Genomic DNA, 19,086 nt, shown 5'->3' with positions numbered 1-19,086 from the left:
GCCATAACATCTGCCCTATGCCAGGGAGTATAAACCCAATTATACACAAAATATCCCTTAGCATCGGCGGAAGTAAGATCCGAACTAGTTCCCGCTCCTTTAGGAGGAACGTACAAAGGTGCCGCCTCTCGCATTGGGTTAACATGCACTAGTTCGCTCTTATCTGAGTGGGAGGAAGATGATTGGTCATCGCCAACACGTGAATCCGACAGCTTTTCCTCCTCTGCTTTTAGGCGCGCTCTCTCTTTTAGATCACTCGCCGCGTCCCGTAATGCAAACAGCCGTCGAGCCGCATCAGGCGCCTTAGAGGGAGAAAAAACACCGTTACGTAATGCTTTAGCATCTATTACCACATCATCAGGCTCAAAAACGTTGGAATATTTCCGAAAGGCAGAAATCACTTCATCAGAAAAGTGTCCCAAAAAATACAACTTCTCTCTATCCTGCCACTTTTCCCAAGAGTCTAACAATTCAGTGAGGGATAACTTGCCCTTAAGTGCACGAAAAGAAAGTTTCCGAAGCTCACCCGTTCGGTCAGCCGATAACATGGACCGAGTGTCTACCTTACCCGAAGCCGATCCAGAATCCTGTGACCTCGGGGCAGACGCACCAACATAAGGGGGCGGAGAGCGATCTAATAAATAAAAATCATCGTCAAGATTAGTAAGGACAGGATAAAGTGGCTGACAGACAGCGTATTGACCCGAGACTTGCAACCTACGCTCTTTCTCTTGCCTCTCCGTCAGTTCTCTTTCCTCCCGACGCTTCGCTTCCTGTGCTCGCACATGATCATTCTTCCGTTGCTCTTTATCAAACAGCGCTTTCTCACGTTTCTCTCGCTCACGCACTTCCTTCACCCATAACCGCACACACTCAAACATATCTTGACGAGCACGCCGTTTACACATACACTGTTCCACATACTCAATCTTACGCATATCAAACGAGCCATACAAAGGCCATCACAACTCAGGATCCTTTTTGGTGTATTTCCTCCATACTGTGCTGTACATTATAGAAGAAAGACCATGCTTCACATACATATCCCTATTAGGAGTCCCCTCTGGGGGAGCTGGAGCAGATTCCTCGAGGTTTAACCGGTTTCCAAAGCAGCAGCACCACTTACGGAGTGCGCTAAAAGCAGGCATGCTCAAAAATAATGCAAAATATACAGTATTATATAAAAAATGGCACTTAAACGTTGCGCCGTTCAAATTTACACAGCTCCGGAGAAATATCTCCACATTGCCTGCCTATATGTGTTGCAACGCATATATTCTCACAGTAATCAATACAAAGCATGACCGGTCATCACAAATCAAACTCAAATAGCCAACCCAGGCTTCAAAACTCGGAGCAAGTACCGTACAACGGTTCTTACCAATCAAGAGTCCAGGTTCCAACTGCCAAGCTCCAAAATTCGCCCAAACGGCTGTCACGGCAAAACCGACAGAAGAGGTCTCAGTCGAGGACCGGCGCCACCCAGAAGGTCAGTTCGGAAGGAGAGGAAGAAAACCTCGGGATGCCAGGGCTAAAAGACGCCGCTGGCAGTGATCACATCCCCGGCCAAAGTCCTCACCTTCACCACGACCAATCCTTTGAGCATCCGAGTGGCCGATGAGCCCCACGTGACGGGCGCCAATTGATGAATGCAGGCCCCAGCTAGGCCCGCAGCATACAAGGGTTCACTCTCCTGTAATGGAAGCTACAAGGAAGTTGGCACGGAAACTGCAAAGTACAAAGACAAAGTTTATTAACCCTTAAGGGTGGTCCTACAACCTATACAACACTCTTCAGTATTGCACAGAGTAGTACAAAGAACTTGCGTACACGGTCCCCTTTTATACACAACAGAGGGGCTCATAAGTGGGTGGATACATCATGAGGCAAGCGTTTTTACCTTTTATGGGCATTTTCGATACAGAACCAATATGTGGGCGGAGTAACCAATTTCCTGAGCCCGCGGAAACATGGTCAAGCAAGGATTAACTGATAACAGATGTGGTCAAGTCTGGGCATGCGCCAGACGGACAAAGGAGCTATTTATAGACTGTTACTAGGCAGATTACAAGAGCAACTAGCGAGAAGGAAGGACTCTTCTCGTGCACAACACGTGGAGACATGACAATACAAAATGGAGTCCAGACATTAGTCAACATAAGACAATAGACATGTTCTAAGGCAGGAAAGTTAATGTCTTTAGTAAATGCTTAACCATCGCTGTTTTAGTTTTCAACAATTAACTTCTTGTAACGTGGGATCCCTACAGCTAAGTAGAGGTTATAGGTATCAGGTGTGAAGCCAAAATTGCAGGTAGCTACCAATAGTCTTAGTAAAGAAATAAACTCCTCAATACTTTCTTCAGAATGTTGCTTTCATCTGAAAAAAATATTTCTTTCAAGCAAAACTCTTGGTTCCTCAGAAAATGTATGCTTGTATCTTTCACTTGCCTCAGTATACTCATCCCATGCACCAAGATGCCCAGATGGAGCATCTACCTCCACTAGATTGCCGAATATTTGTTGCTCCTCTTGCCCCAAATGACTGAACAACAATGCTATATTCCTTTTAGGTTCAAACTGTGCGATGATATAGTGTGTAGAAATAAAGTTTCAGCAAATATTTATAATTTGAGCATCACCACCAAATGAAGTGTCTTGATGATTTATTTTGATCCTATAAAAATCTTTGCTTCATCACCCTTCAGAATTACAAAAAAGTACAAAACAATATGCGTCATTGGTGTGTGCTCCTAATTATGATAGATTCTGAAATATTTGTACGGTTCATTTACAGTTATTTAAATTGTGGTGTGTGTTAAAAAACATGACATCCAAAGACTTTACTTTCACTCTCCTGTACCAGTAAGCTTGTCACATCATTCACTCTACATAATTCACACCTAAAACACTGGCACAGAGGAAGACTGAATGATATCTGGGAAGAACTCTTTTGGATAAAAAGTGGCGAAGAAAAAAGGATGGAGCATGCATGTCAGCAAGGAACTGTATGGTGAAGGAAACGCAATATTTTCCTATTGGTAAAGAACACCACAACAACTGGCAGAATGAACTAAATCCAAGCAAGGAGATTGTTGGATTAGTTGAGAGGAAACAGGTTCTCTTTTACATTTGCTGTGGCACTGTCTCAAATTAGAGCGAATTGGGACGAGGTGATGAGTTGGAGAGGGACTTAGAGGTAACTATGTAATTGTTCTACTGGGACTTCCATCTGCTGGAGGGTGATCACATGAACTGATGAGGGGCCTACCACAATGCAGCTCCACAATCATCCTTTGATTGAATCAATATAATGTGGGACATCTTGGTGATGGAGGAAATAATGCAATTCTTAGAGCAATGTCGTAAATCGTGCAAGAGAGTCTAGCCCCAATTCTATCTTAGGAGTACAGTGAGATGCCCCAACAATGCTACATGAACAGGTTTATCCAGAACTTGAGACAAATTGTGAGTTCTTACAGTATTGCCGGAGAGGAGGGATGGGGGGGAGAGAAAGCGAGGTGTTAATTGGCGATGGCAATAATAGCATCTTGCTAATTAACAGTTGTAGGCCATGGTATGTTTAATTGAAAATCAATAAATATATTTGAAGCTAAATATATTTTAAGTGAAGTACATTTCAGTAGTCCTATACAGCAATGAATAAATCTAGTCATTTTTATAGATCAGAGATTTCACACTTTTATTCTCCATTTATTTAAATCACGCGTGATTGAAAAATCCTCAATGCGTTTCGTGCGAAACCACTTCTCCATGAGATATGCTTTATATATATGTTTGAATTGGGTTTCTGGTTGGCAGAGGTATGCACCCTGTCCAAGCAGGAACCACAGACCTAGTCAGGGCAAGTGCAGTACATGCTAAACGTTAACCTGTGCTCAACATCTGGTAGCTAGGCACTAAGCAGTCAGGTTAAACTAAAGAGACAATGTGTAAAGTGCACACTCACACACAGAGTGACACAGTGAAAACACCACAAAAGTACTCCGCACCAGTTTTGAAGAATAGCCAATATTTATCTGAGTAAAACAAGACCAGAACAATAAGAATTCAACATACACAAGTCAAGATACACATTTTGTAAAACTGAATCAAAATGCAGTGCTTAGAAGTCAATAGCTCCAACTGGAGCTATCTCGTGAATTAAGGCGGGCAAATCCAAAAGTTCAACCCAACCGCGAAGGAGCTCAGGCCGGATACAGATGGTAGAAATAGTTCAGTTCAATGCAAGTTGTAAATGCGACACTTTTCCAACAAAGTACCTTAGATGCGTCACCCAAAACAAACAAGAGGGTCGCAGGGAAGGCGATGCGTCAGTTCCTTGCTTCGGGGAAGGCAAGGCACCTGTTCCTTACTGTAGCGCTGGGGAGGAAATGCGTCTGTTCCTTACCTGAGAGGAGGTAATGCGTCTGTTTCTTACTGTGCTCCGGTTACGATGTGACAAGATGGCGCCTCGATGAGTGGCGACGATCCAGTGCGATGCGACAAAATGGTGGTGCAATGCAACGATCCGGATGATGCGTGAACGTTTGCAGCCGCCCGGCAGGTGCTGCGACAATCTTCTCGGCGATGCGTCGGGACTCGGCTTGGATGCGGTGCATTTCTTCTCCGTGGCTTGGCAATGCGTCGGGACCAGGGGCGGATGCGACACGCGTCTTTTCCGTGACTCGGCAATGCATCAGGAATCGGTGCGGATGCGACACGCTTCTTCCTCGTTGCGTTGATCTTCCAGCTCCCAACAACAAACAGTCTCTAGAGGTCCTAAACAGCAGCAGACACCTCTTTGCAGGTTGGAATTCCCAGCAAGGGAATTCAGGGGAGCTGGGGGTGAAGTCTTTGTATCCCTGAGACTTCAGACAGGAGGCAAGCTCAATTTCAAACCCTTGGAGATCTTCCTCAAAATGACAAAGCAAACAGCAAAGTCCTTTTCTCCTTTCCTTAGCAACAAGTAACCACTGCATGCCAACCCCAACCAGCACAAGGGAAGTAATCTTCCTTCAGCTTCTCCAGTTCTTCTCCTTGTCAAAGGTTCCTCTTGATTTCCCAGAACTGATCTAAAGTTCTGGGGTCTGGGTCCCCCTTTTTATACACACAAATCCTTTGTGCCTGAAGGCAGAGAGTGTCTGTACCCAGCCAAAACTAGTTATGTCCTCATGGCAGGAGGTGGAGACAGCATTGTTGAAAGCAGAGCCTGTCCCAGGCAGGTGAAAGTAAATCTCCTCCCCCTACTCTAAATTCAACCCAGGTCCCATTCAGCCCAGCCCTGACTCATCAGACTGCTGGAGCCACAGCCCTCTCCCAGCTCCTGTCATTCACAAGCCAGACATGCAATACACAAACCTTGCAGAGGCAAACTGGATGGTTAGGCAAGAAAATACCCACTTTCTAAAAGTGGTATTTTCAAACACAGAATGTTAAAATCACCCACACTAAAAGATGCACTTTAACATTCTGAGTTCAGGCATATTAAACTTTATTTTCCAATTTTGTTCGCTGGGTCAGTTATGTTAATAAGTTGCTACAATCAAACTTCCCATTCTGGCCTATGGGGACAGATAGACTTGCAATAGTGAAAGACTAAATTGGCAGTATTTCACTATCAGACATGCCACACACATCAGGGCATGTCCTACTTTTAACATACAAATGTCCTTCTTTTAACAGACAAGAATGGGTTGCTTGGGCACCTCTGTCTGGTTCACCTTGTTATCAGGATTTGATCTGACTCTTCCCCATTGTCTGTAGCCTGGCACTTTTTATAAGATATGGCACCTTAATAGCCTAGATCATCCCGGGTCATAGCCACCTCCATTTTACGACTTCTACAGGTAATCCCAGGAGACCCAGTCAAAGGCCTTTTCTGCACCAAGTATAATCAAGCCAATATGAGTATTTGTGGGCTCAGCTATGTAAAAGAGGGTGATAACCCTCCTGATGTGTACTGTAGTCCCACGGCTGGGAATTAATCCATGCTGTTGAAGAGATACCAGACTAGCTATCACTTTGCTTAAAAGCATAGCAAGAATTTTTGAATATATTTAAACACCACAGTTTATTCGGGAAATTTGCCTATGTGAACTTAGGCTCGGAGGTGGCTTTCCCTGTTTAAAAAAAAAAAACTATATTTGGAAAAACTCCCATGAAGGTGGCACTTTCCCATTTCTTTGAACTCCAAGGAATGTTGCAACCATATCTTCCTCTAATTCAGGATAGAAAACTCAAAATAACTCTAAGAGAATCCTATCTAGCCCTGCCACTTTACCCAGAGCTAGAGATTTTAGTGCCTCTTTAAATTCTTTAGGGGTAATAGGCCAATTCAGCAAGTTCCATTCTTCCTTCCCTAAATCCGCCATGCCTGTTGTGTCTAAGAATATCTTGTACCTGCTCAGGGAAGGAGATACATCTTCCCTTCATAGTATTGCTTTAAGACCCTGATAATCTCCCCTAGGTTCTAACATGACACCCTCCTCTGCCCAATATAGCCTCAATTCACTTTCATGTCTCCTTTTGCCTCGTACTTAGCACCAAGATTTTACCAGTATTTTCCCCATTCGCATAGTTCTCTGCCCTATAAATTTGATGTTTCTGAGCTATCTCCTAGATGTAATAACCATTAATCTTAGCCTTTGTCACTGCAGTCTTTTGTGATACCTCTTCCGCATCCACCCCGACTAATATCACCTCGATATGCTGCAATTCTAAAATTGACAAGGCTTTATAGAGGGCCTAAACCTCCATGCTCTTCTGTTTATGGGCATGTCGGCTGAAGCTCAGGGTTTCACCCCATATCCCTATCTTTAATGAGTTCCATACTATACTATCCATAGCAGTTCCCCTGTTTATTACTAAAACGTCCCTAATCCAAACTCTCGTGCCCTCGAAGTATCCGAGGCTCAGAAGTAGCTTCCTATTGAAATTCCAACTTCTTCTTGATGAAACCGCACCACCCAGTAGACTCTCCAATACTGGAGGGATATGATCTGAGAAAACCCTTAAGTATCTTTCAATGTCTTCTGTTCCTGCCAAACGTTCTGAGATCAGGAAATAATCTAGACGGACTAGCTTCCTGTGAGGATGAAAAAAAAAGATGTGTATTCATCAGCCATTGAACTGCGTTATATACTATATAATGTTTTTCTTCCTATATGCTGTGCCTTCTGCCCCTGTTTATTCCTGACCTCCATGGGCAGATTGAAGTCACCACACATTACTAGGGGGGTCATCTGGGATGATAACTCTAAATGTAGAATATCCACAATGGTCGGGTCATCTATAGTAGAACCATATATTGAGCACACAGTAAAAGCCCCCCTTCCTGTTTGACACTCCAGAATTAGGCACATTCTTAGCTTATCTACAGACGTCTGAGTCACCAAACAACCATTCCTTCTAGCTAAGATTGTCCCCCCTTTAGTGGTGGACCCCTGTGTTGTGCCAAGGAGTGTATACCCTAGATCTTCTAACAGTGTTCTCCTCCCCCAGGGTGCATGTGTTTCTTGGATACATATAATATCAGGCTTCATATCTCTGAGACCAAGCACAACCCTTCCTCTTTTGTTTTTATCAATCAAGCCACAAACATTAACTGACCAGGCCCAGAGTCTATTATTTTGTACACGGCTACCCAGCATTGAGCCTAAAGGGAAATTGTTTAGCCATGAAAGATCATTCAGTAAGGGATTATCAGTCTGCCTGCTGTGTCTGATTCACGCATTCCGTTTTCCAGTCTCACACCTCCCTTCCCACCCCTACCCCAACCCATTTCCTTCCCCCTCTCCATCCTCCATCCTCCTCCCCAACTCACCCACCAGCCAAGTAAAACAATTGGACCGTGCATCGGTCCATTGATGGTAGTGTGCTCTCCTACCGTACCCCGATCGTGAAAAATCCATTCCCATCCATATATATATTTCCCTGCCTATCACCCTACTAGTGTTCTGAATTCACGATACTCAGCAACCAAACCACAAGATGTATATCACAGTATACAACTCGTTCTGCCCACTACCCTCCATTTAACTTCAGTACATTCTGACAGACTATAAACTTCATCAACTTTAAGACTTATCGATTACACAATCACACCCCCCCCCCTTTTTAAACTAATTTTTTTAACTCATGGTTTCGAGAAACTCTTCAGCTTGAACTCTGAAGTGAAGATTTGGGTCTCGTCCTCTTTGATCACTTTTAGTCTGGCTGGGTTCATCAGATAGGTTTGGCCCCCTTACTCTGAAAGGGTTGTATCATCAGCCTCAGCCTCCAGTGTCTTTCAACTGTGTGTCTATTATTTTGTACACGGCTACCCAGCATTCAGCCGAAAGGGAAATTGTTTAGCCATGAAAGATCATTCAGTAAGGGATTATTAGTCTGCCTGCTGTGTCTGATTCACGCATTCCGTTTTCCAGTCTCACACCTCCCTTCCCACCCCTACCCCAACCCATTTCCTTCCCCCTCTCCATCCTCCATCCTCCTCCCCAACTCACCCACCAGCCAAGTAAAACTATTGGACCGTGCATCGGTCCATTGATGGTAGTGTGCTCTCCTACCGTACCCCGATCGTGAAAAATCCATTACCATTCCATAAATATATTTCCCTGCCTATCACCCTATTAGTGTTCTGAATTCACGATACTCAGCAAGCAAACCACAAGATGTATATCACAGTATACAACTCGTTCTGCCCACTACCCTCCATTTAACTTCAGTACATTCTAACAGATTATAAACTTCATCAACTTTAAGACTTATCGATTACACAATCCCATCCCCCCCCCTTTTTAAACTCATTTTTTTAACTCATGGTTTCGAGAAACTCTTCAGCTTGAACTCTGAAGTGAAGATTTGGGTCTCGTCCTCTTTGATCACTTTTAGTCTGGCTGGGTTCATCAGATAGGCTTGGCCCCCTTACTCTGAAAGGGTTTTATCATCAGCCTCAGCCTCCAGCGTCTTTCAACTGTGGTAAGACAGAAATAGTGCCTTACAAAGAAAGTACAACCGTCAGTGGAGCATTTCCAGTTCGGTCAGGCTTTTCAAATACAGTCTGCCTTAGGAGTTCATTAAAAAAAATGCTAATATGGCCCTTGGCTTCCCTGTCTGGTGGGCGTTGTTGTTACCTAAATGGGAACCTATGTGCTCTTTGGATCTCCAGTTCCCAATCCCAATTCCAAGCTCCCAGCTCTGGAAAGACACTCTTGAACAGCCCTACTATGAACTTCAGTGTGTTGCTTCCCTCCACTCCTTTGGACACCCCCAGAAACCTAAGGTTGTTGCGTCTCAGTCTATTCTCACATTCCTCCAGTTTCCACTGCGTGTTGGCCACTTGTAAATTCATGCACCTTGACTGTGTTCTTAATTGTCACTACATCATCTTCTAGGGTGGCCACCCTGTTCTCCATCTCTGCCATTCTGTCCTTTCAATTTACTATTGGCCGTCTGCACCCTATGACTGTCCTCCTGAGTTTCCTCTCTGTGGGCAATGATCTCTTGATAGCCAGTGTAGCAGGGTCAGGCTCAACTGGAGTAGCTTTTTCCTGGGCATTCAATAAACTACCCTCAAGCCTTGGCATAGCAGAGTAATCCCATTGTAGGCCTTCTTCACCCCCAGCTGCACTACATGCTCCCTCTGTGGGTTTTTCTTCATGGTCAGCCAAGGGTCTTTCTCGCCCAGTTTGCCTGACGAGCCTATATCTCCCTTACTTGGGCCACTTATAAACCTCGAGATGCTTTCCCTCAATCCCCTCCTTGAGCCTCCTTACAGGGATTCCAGGTTCTCCATAGACCAGTCTGACTGATCTGAAAGTTAAAAAAGCTCTGTGGTATCAGTTTCTGTGGCTGTATTTAACAGGGAGAGATTTCCTTTTTTTGATGGCCTTTTTCTATGATTTTTTATTCTGCCAGGTAGCCCATAGCCACGTCCTTGTCCAGCGTCTCTTAGCCTAGCGGGCCCCTTTTGTGCAACTGTCTAGAGTTTATTTTCCATGCCGCCTATGGTGCTGCCACGGTAACTCCCTACATTGCTCTTGTCACCATCTGCCTCAATTTGCTTTACCGCGGCCACACAGCATTAACTTGCTGGCCTTGCTGGCTCTTCCATTCATTGCTATAGATGCTGGGGCAATGGGGCTTGTGTCAGCCTGTGCTGAACATGAGTATGAACCCTCCAGAGAACTTACAGTAGCCGTCATCCCCATCATGACCACTTCTTTGCCCTTGCTGGGAATGTTCTGGCCTGACCGTGTGGTGTCCTTAGGTGTAGTTGATTGACTTATGCCAGTCAGGAGGCTCGGAGGCAGAGTACCATCAGGAAGTTCCTTAGCCTTTCCATTCGCTGTTATGTCTTGCACCCGGCTGGGACAAGGGTCTTCAGGCCACCCGCACTGCCTTTCCCATTGGTTATTTTCTGCAGTTATGTCTCCTGCGGCACTCCTCCGTCGACAGGGCTTCCCTCGCCCTGCCCTGCCTCCACGTAGATTACCCACCCAGGACTTTGGTACGCCCATAGTCTTAAGCCCATCATGATTGTTGCTGCCAGCATCACCCTTTGGTGTTGTCTCGTTCCTCTGGCCACTCGGGTAGTGAGTACCCAGTGCAGAGCCTTCACTGCCGAAATCAACTGTCCTTACAAAGTCACCATCTAGCAAGATGGTTAAAATGTACAGACATTTGATTTGGACCCTCATCCCTGCTAGAGCCGGTTCAGGGAAGCAAATGTTGCAGGACCCCTTCATCCTATTGACGGATGAGCCTGAAATGCGCTGCACAGGTTGTTGGAGATTTTCTGGGGTTGGAGTGGCCGGGCTGCTTTGTGAATTTTCTATGCTGTTCAAGCGTTGTGAAATGCAAAGCCTAAAAAGTTCTATTTTAAGGAAAAAGTAAGCTGGTGTGCACTTCTCCCTCAAAACATCTTACCTGAGGTGGTGCATGTCCAGCACTCCACATTCAACTTTTTTTTTGCTGGAGGATGTCCTACCTGAGACATTCTGTATCATGAAATCATAATACCTGGAAAGCTGAAGGGATAAATCTTACCACAAGTAAATTTAGGAAACCTAATCTGCTTCATAAAGTGTGGAGTTCCGTCATAAGGTGTTGGGTTTCCTTATTTCACTCAACTTCGTAAGTGAAGTTTTAATCTATTTCACTACTAATATATAATAATTTTACACAGAGCATAGAGCATATTTATCAAGGACAATTAGTGAAATTTGTGGGGAAGAAAGTGTTTTAAACATTTTAGGGCTACAGCAATGGTGAAAACTAAAGAGAATTTGCATATCAGTTCAGTTCAAATAACTTTATTCGATTCAGTCGAATCATAAAAGTTTACATACATTCATTAGAAAATAAGATAAAAATACTTGGAACAATTTTATACAAAAGGGAAGAGGCTCATACCATTCTACAACACATTTATACAAAATTCAAAATATTAAAAACCCCTAAAATATATAAAACATTTGAGTTCATGTTAGGACTCGTAGCGTTTCCTGATTAAAAAAGCAATTCTAAGGAAGATTAGCACAGCACTACAAATAACAACAGTAGTTAGTGACCGCAGATAATTAAAGCCCTCCTGATGAGAGCAGGGACGAATTTCCTTTAAAACGGGCTTGATAAAACGTGCCCTTGGGTCTTTATAAAGTGTGCAAAACAGCTTAAAGTGCATTATACTCTGATAGGCTAGATTATTGCAAGGACGGGGGTTAGGCTCTCACACCAATCCACCTGTTTGGGAAAAGCACAAGAAAGTGCAATGTGCAAAAACGAAGTCTAGTCATAAGGAAACTCGAATGAACATGCATGGTAAAAGACAAGTAAAATTGCTGTTGGCTCCGAGGCTCATAATCTGAGATTCCATTGTCTTGATTGGAAATACCTAATTCAGTTCGGAATGCGTTTTTAATAACCTGTTTCATGTTTGAATAGATACCATCGGGGTTATCATAATAATTTTCCAAGCCTATTTTATAGAAAGTGTCCTTGACATAACATAGCCAGGGGAGTGACATTGCGTTATCAAGGCTCAAGCAGTCTCTAAGGATACTCCTTGGAAGTAATAGGTCCTCCGAAGTCCAGATTTTGCCCCATAAAATCAGTGGGGCAATGTTTATCCTATCTTTCACGAAATCCAAACCTACCTCAGAGTGACAAAAAAGTGTAGGAGAGCTGCAGGGGATCATCAGTAATCTCTTTAAAAATGTATTTTCTAAAATCTGAATCTGGGAACTTTTATGGTAACCCCATACTCCTGCACCAAAGGTGGCTACAGATAAGCATTTTAGTTTGTATAAAGTTATAATTTCAGTTACCGGCTTATGACCAAGCATACAAACAAAACGAAAAAGCCCCTCTATTGTTCTGCTGGTTTTTTGAATACTAGCCACAATTAGGTGTTCCCAGTTTAATTTATTATTAAAAACGTTCCCCAAGTAGGTAAAATTTGACCCTTTTTCCTTTACTATAAATGTCCTTGTTTTTGTTTGGTTGGGGCCACATACCATAATGTATGATTTACTAAAATGTACCTTTAGGCCCAGGGACAGCATATATTCGGTAAACGCATTCAGACATTTTTGGAGGCTATAGGCTGTTAAGGTCATCAAAACTGTGTTGTCTGCGTAGGACAGTAATGGGACCTGTTTGCCTTCTATGCTTGGGATAGTTCAATTTCTGTTTTAACAAGAATTGTTCCAATCCATTTGTGTATATTAAAAATAAGAATGGAGCCAGAATGCAGCCCTGTCGTACCCCCTCAGTAGAAGCAATAGGTATAGCCTTCTCTCCCCCTGGGCCAAAACGAATAGCTACAGTGGTGGATGCATGTAGCCTACGCAACAGAGTAATAAGGGGTTCTTCATATCCCATGTTTTCCATCAGTGTCCACAACTTCCCCCGGCTCACAGTATCGGAGGCACTGGACAAGTCCTTGAAGGCCAAGTGGATCGAGCCCCCCCTGGCCTTCATGTACTTGCCCATAATCATGGTCAGATTGAGGCACTGTTCGCTGGTTCCCATCCCCTTTCTAGAGCTGTATTGCATATTAGATATAATTCCAGAGGCATTAACCCAGGACTCCAATTGGGCGAGAATTACCCTCCCCATAATTTTGCACGTACCATCAATTAAGGAGCTCGGCCTATAACATGTAGGGTCATTCCGGTTACCTTTTAAAAATATCGGAACGACCCCTGCATTTCTCCATGATGATGGAATACAGTCCACTATTACTGATTTAAAAACATTTAACAACAAGGGGTCCCAGAATTGCGGATTGTTTTTAAATAAATCCAATGGCACCCCATCTGGTCATGGTGCTTTCGAGGAAATGCCCTTTACCAAGGCATCCTCAACCTCACTTAGAGACAGGGTTGAGCTAAGTTGATGTTCTGATTGTAAGTTAATAACTATCTCGTCCCTTTGTACTTGTGATGAGATACCCTTTGGATTAAATATACTAAAAAAATAAGACTAGCAGGCTTCCCCTGTTATGGTCGAGTCTATGCTCCTTGAGTCACTAGAAAAAAGGGGGCGATTTATGACTTCCCAGAAGCTCTTAGAATCCTTTAGAGCACTTGCTCTTTCAAGATCATCCCAGGCTAGCCTTCTCAACTCTTCCTTTCTACGTTTAATCGCACTTTTATAGGTCTGTCTCACTGTCTTAATTAGCGCCCTATCATGGGGAGCTGCATGCAAGGCTTTCTTCATATCTTTTTGCGCCTTGGAACATTCAGCATTGAACCATCTTGTTTTCGGGATGTCCCGACTCTTCACCGATTTGGTCAAATTTTTGGCCACAGCTTCACAAATTAATTCAAAGCAATGTATTATGGTGTCTGGCTGTGAGTCATTATCTAGACATGTCATAATTTTACTTAGATTTGTTTTGATAACCTCCTCAAATTTTACGGGATCAATTGAACTCCACTTTAACCTAACTGCCTGTGTTTTAGTTTACAAGCATTACCCCTGCCCTTCTGTGCCGTGACGTGCATGGAAACTGTAAGGGGTTGTGGTCGCTAGACGGGTTTAATTCAACCAATTAACTATCTACAAGACATGCATACTTGTTAGATATCAGCATAAAATCAATTGTGCTAACTCTCCCTCCGCCCTGATAAGTTAGAAACTGGACAGAAGGAGTGCTAACCAAAGTGTCAATTGTACCTAGATCATTTACTACAATGATGGTATTTAATGCTTCACCCCGTGGAGTGTGCTTAAAGAGGGCCAAAGGTTGATCTGTGGTATCTATAATCCCACATACTTTCTGCATACTGCACTGACATAGTGTGCAATTAAAGTCGCCCACCCAAATTATGCACAGAGGGAAGCATCTCTCCGCCACTTTATCAATTTCCTCTTTGAGGGTGTAGATAACCCCACAGTTTTGAGGGCCAAAAATGTTATAGTACCAATGAATCATAACACTGTGGCATCAACTAAGTTAGAAATCAAGATAAGCCGGTACCAGGGAGAGTCTATTATGTGTTCTATCTTTAGTGACTCGTATTGGACAGAAATAAAAGTCACTAAGCCTTTGCCCTCCCTGCTGGTGATGGTAATGCTTGAACATTAAAAGAACAATACCCGTCCAGAGTTACATCCTCCCTGCTCCAAGTTTCTTGTACACAGATAATATCAAACTTCTTTACATAATGTACCCATGCCTTGTCTGATAGTTTTGAGGAGATCCCTGCAATGTTCCATAAAATAAGCCTAAATTGGCGGTTATTAACAGCCTCTAAGGCTTCCCCAACAGGGTTACAGGTAACTTGCTCTACGGAAAGAATATCTAAATCTAACCCTACATTTTCTGCACTATCAATATATAGGCTCGGGGGAGAATGTGGAACTGTTTCATGATTTAATGTAAAAGGAGGGGCAACTGTATTTTCTACTTTATTACATGTAATCTCCGAGGCATTGTATAGGATAGCCTTAATCCCTGTTGCATTCAAATTTGGTGATAGTCAGTCTATATCTGCCAGTCCACTCAAGGCCTCAAAGCGATTTGGGTGGAACCAGGGGGGGGACTGGGAGTTCGAGTTTGACCACACATTTCTGTTATCCTTAGCTTTATACATTTGTGGTCTTGGTGGCTGTTAAAAAAAACTCAGGGGAAGGATGGAAATGCCCCTCTCATTTATAAAGAAGTAGTCCATCCTCTCTAATATTGTTCTGACTAGACCTGGAGATCTAAAAGTTAGTACGACACAATCGCCGGTGAGTGTTTTACCGGATTTCCCCACCCACTCGGTCCTGCGTACCATCTTAAATTCAGAAAATAACAGTTTATTATTAATTCCTGTTCTTGTACTTAAAAAGTGTAAAGATGTATTCCTTATTGATGGCCAGTGCTCAATTTCACTGGGCAACAATGGTGGACATTGGCCAACACAAAAATGTATGGTGTTGCTTCTGGGGGTAAATGCAGATTAAAATATGAGCCACTAGGAGGTGAATGGTTACTGCCCTGCCCTTCTATGATGTCTACATTACGGGTTCTTTCCTCGTGGTTATCACTTACTATATTGGCTTCAGTGCTTCTTGGGAGATGTACCGTCTGGGTAGTCCTATAAGGAATCCCTTCTATCTGATGTGCGTTCTTCGAGGCATTTACAGGGGGATTTACAACCCTGGGGGGGGACAAACTGTCCTGGGTAGCAGGTCTTACAGAAGATCTTACAGATGGTTTTGCTAAAGGTTTAGGTTGTTGCTCAGCCTCCTTAGCAATGGCACCCCCACCCCTACTTTGCCCATTCTCTGTAGGGGTTAGCGAAGTGCTCAGTACGGGTTTCTCTATGAGTGCTAACCTGGCCTCAATTTCAGTTAGTTTTTTCGGTATCGGGCTCAAGTGGGCAGAAATCCCGAGGTCCATTTGTTTCAGGAAAGCTTCCCTCTCCTGACTAAATGACTCTGCCATTAAAACTCTGTCATAAGGAGCAGGTACTTGAGTAGCCCCCTGGCTAGACTCCGTGTCCGCAGGTTTACTGCTACGATCATGGGGTCTAGGCAGAGTATAACTTTGTTTATTTTGTTTGTTTGGCGCCTGCCCCTTCTTTTTCTTTGGCTGCAGAGCGAGGCTGCTCCCATCATTACCCTTGGATTTTTGGCCTCGTGTGACAACATTCTGCAATGCTGGGGGATCAGATTTTTCAGCTATGTCGGGGTATTGATAGATTCAGGCCCTTGGGGTTTGTGCAATACTTATTTGTGACAAATATTTTCCAGACTTGTTTGCAAAGTAGGTGCGATAAGTGCAGGTCGATTACGAGGGTTCTGAGGCTCCAGGGACAATCTGCGCTGGGTCAATTCAATTTCATGGATGAGAGCTGATTCGGCTCTCAATAAAAAAGCATCCAGTGTCCCTACCACCCCTTGCCCATTACCAGCTTTTGACCTAATCATTTTCCCCAACTTTTCTTGATATGCAATAGGTGTCCACAAAATATATATGAACACATTATCTTGGAAGGTTCACATGTATTAATGTCCGAGCCCTGCCTCCTTCAGCCTCTGACGGGCTCGGACGGGCTCCTTGCGTGTGTGCCGCTAGGGGTGCAGGGAATTGTAGTCTTTTTGGCGAGCCAGCGCTATTCTCCAGATGACTCGGGCGGCGGTGGCGGCGTGAGACCAAGCAGCTACAAAGTTTACAAGTGCAGGTAAAACAGGCTCCTTGAAAGTCTTCTCCTTTGCCGCTGCCTACACCCACAGAAAGCTGCAGAGGTCAAGCAGAGTTGCACACAATGCAGGGCTACAATTGAAAGTACTTGGAGGTCACAAACCCAGCGGTAGTAGCAATGGTCACTGATGGGCTGTCTGCAGTGGTCCGAATTTCTGATAACTTTCAGGGTTCCAAAGTTCCAGGGTTGGAAGTCCTTGGTTTTGTTTTGTTCGAGTGGTTTTTAGACTCTGATGGGGTTTTGGAAAACTCTTCAAAATTTAGAGCTGTATCAAATAGACTTCCCTAACTGCAGGGGACAAACAACAAGAGACAACGAGGAGGAAAGAAGGTATAATCATATGCAAGAGCACATGCATGTGTATGCCCGTACAGAGGACCGTATTGGCGCAGCATGCTGAGCGAAGTTACAGCGAGGCAAAACAGGGCAATGCGGCCAATTGTAAGTTCCTTGGGGGCAAGCAGCGGCCTCCTATTTCCACAGAACCTAAAAGTCAATGGCAGTGGTCAAATGAACAATTTCTGGACAAACAAGTCATATTCCGGCAACTCCGAACAAAACAAAACTCCGAGCTCTAGACTAGTCGACCCCTTGACTACCAGCTCTCCTTGCACAACATGCAGCGAGCACCGAGTCAAAGGCGGGCAGAATCCTCTTCAATTGCACTTGTTGGGTTCCGCCAGGAAGAGAGGGCCAAGAGCTCGCTGCAGCGCCGTCATGGGCGGCGCCCGGTCACGCAGAGCCGAGCACACGCAGCCCTCGACCAGGACCACCGTCAATAGGCAGCTGGTGATGTTGGTAGGCTGCAGAGGGAACCCCGGGACAGCAGGGGGCAGGGTAGCACAAACTGCCTCCACCACCCACCGGAAGTCGGCAGTGAGAGCAGTCCCGCACCGCTCCTCAAGTCTGGGTGTCCAGGAGAGATTTGGCAGCACCGTTAGGGCTCGATCGAGCAGTGCTCACCTTCCACCGCACCTCACCCTTTGTCAGGCCAATCAAGCCCGCGATGTGCAGCAGCGTCCCCAGCAGTGCGCGTTTCCCAGCCGCCTCAGGTCAGCACCACCGGGCAGAGCCTCTTTCCCAGAGTCAGAGCATGTCATTTTACAGGGGAAGTTGGAAGGTACCACAATGAATTTCATTTTAAGATTTTGACAAAAGATGGATTGTTCAATTACATTTGATCAAAAGAATCAGCCAAAACTGCATGAACTTGAAGCCGACTCCGACATAGGTGTAGACCTCTTATAGTTATAGGCAGGTTGTATGAATGGTGATGTACAAAATGAGACATTCGTCAGACATCGACCAGCAAGACAGGTAGGCATGATAAAGGATAGGTGATTGTGTGAGCCTGGGATGGGTCCATTCCAGGCCTGTGACCCAGTGAGGACATTCCAATTATCAGAGCCATAGATTGACAGGCACCAGCATTGCCTCAAAGGCTATGAGTGGTGTTTACATGGTTTGCATCTAGGATCCTGCTCTGTGACAACCTTCTCTTTGATGCTGCTTGCATGGTACCTCCCATTTGCATGCTACAGATTCCTCCATTTCCAGAATTATAGACATTTCCCTCTCTTTCGCATATCGTATATTCCTTCCATAGAATCCCAAAAGTCGAACCCTCTATGTGCCTAACACTGCTTGGAAGAGCTTACACTTTTCTGAGCGCCAAATGTAGAAAGCATGGAAGCCTGCCATGTGTGCTAGAAATGGAAAATATTTACTTGCAGAGGGATTGTTTGTCATTACTATAGGTGGAGATAAAAATCAAGCTTCAGGTTATTAAACAGTTTAGAGACAGTCATATTTAAGTGTAGACTAGAAAGCCAAATGACCTCCATAATAGGACTTAGACTTCTCAACTAGTAGGTTGTACTCCCCACCACCTATACCAGCAAATGTAGACAAGGCTGACATGCATTAAAAGGAAAGGCATTAGCACTTTTAACCAAGAGCATGTAGCAACAAATAACAAAGAGGTGCCATTGATAAGCAATTTGTAAAAACAATGTAACAATGGTTAGATGATAATGATAAGAAGACATCAAAGACTGCTATGCAAGGTGATTTTTGGATCCTAAACTAAGATTCTTCTTGAAAAATGAGTGCCAAATTGTGAATTGAAATTACATTAGGCCAGCTGTATTGCCAAAACATGATATGCTATAAATTTCTCTTAAAATCTCACTTTTTCTCCAGGTGTATCTGGCACTTATTTTGCTCCTTGAGGATCTATTTTACTTTCTCTCTTTCTCGTCTCCTAATTTTTGCCGCCACTGCCTCTCTCCCCTTTTCCCCAACTAGCCCTTTAAGTTTACTGCTGCATCTATTTTCCCCTTCCTGTCTCTCCTGCTTTTTCAATTTACTCTTATTTGTTTCTC

The sequence above is a fragment of the Triturus cristatus genome, chromosome 5_2 (genome assembly GCF_964204655.1).
Source record: "Triturus cristatus chromosome 5_2, aTriCri1.1, whole genome shotgun sequence".
NCBI classification, from domain to species: domain Eukaryota; kingdom Metazoa; phylum Chordata; class Amphibia; order Caudata; family Salamandridae; genus Triturus; species Triturus cristatus.
This window is presented reverse-complemented; position numbering follows the sequence as displayed.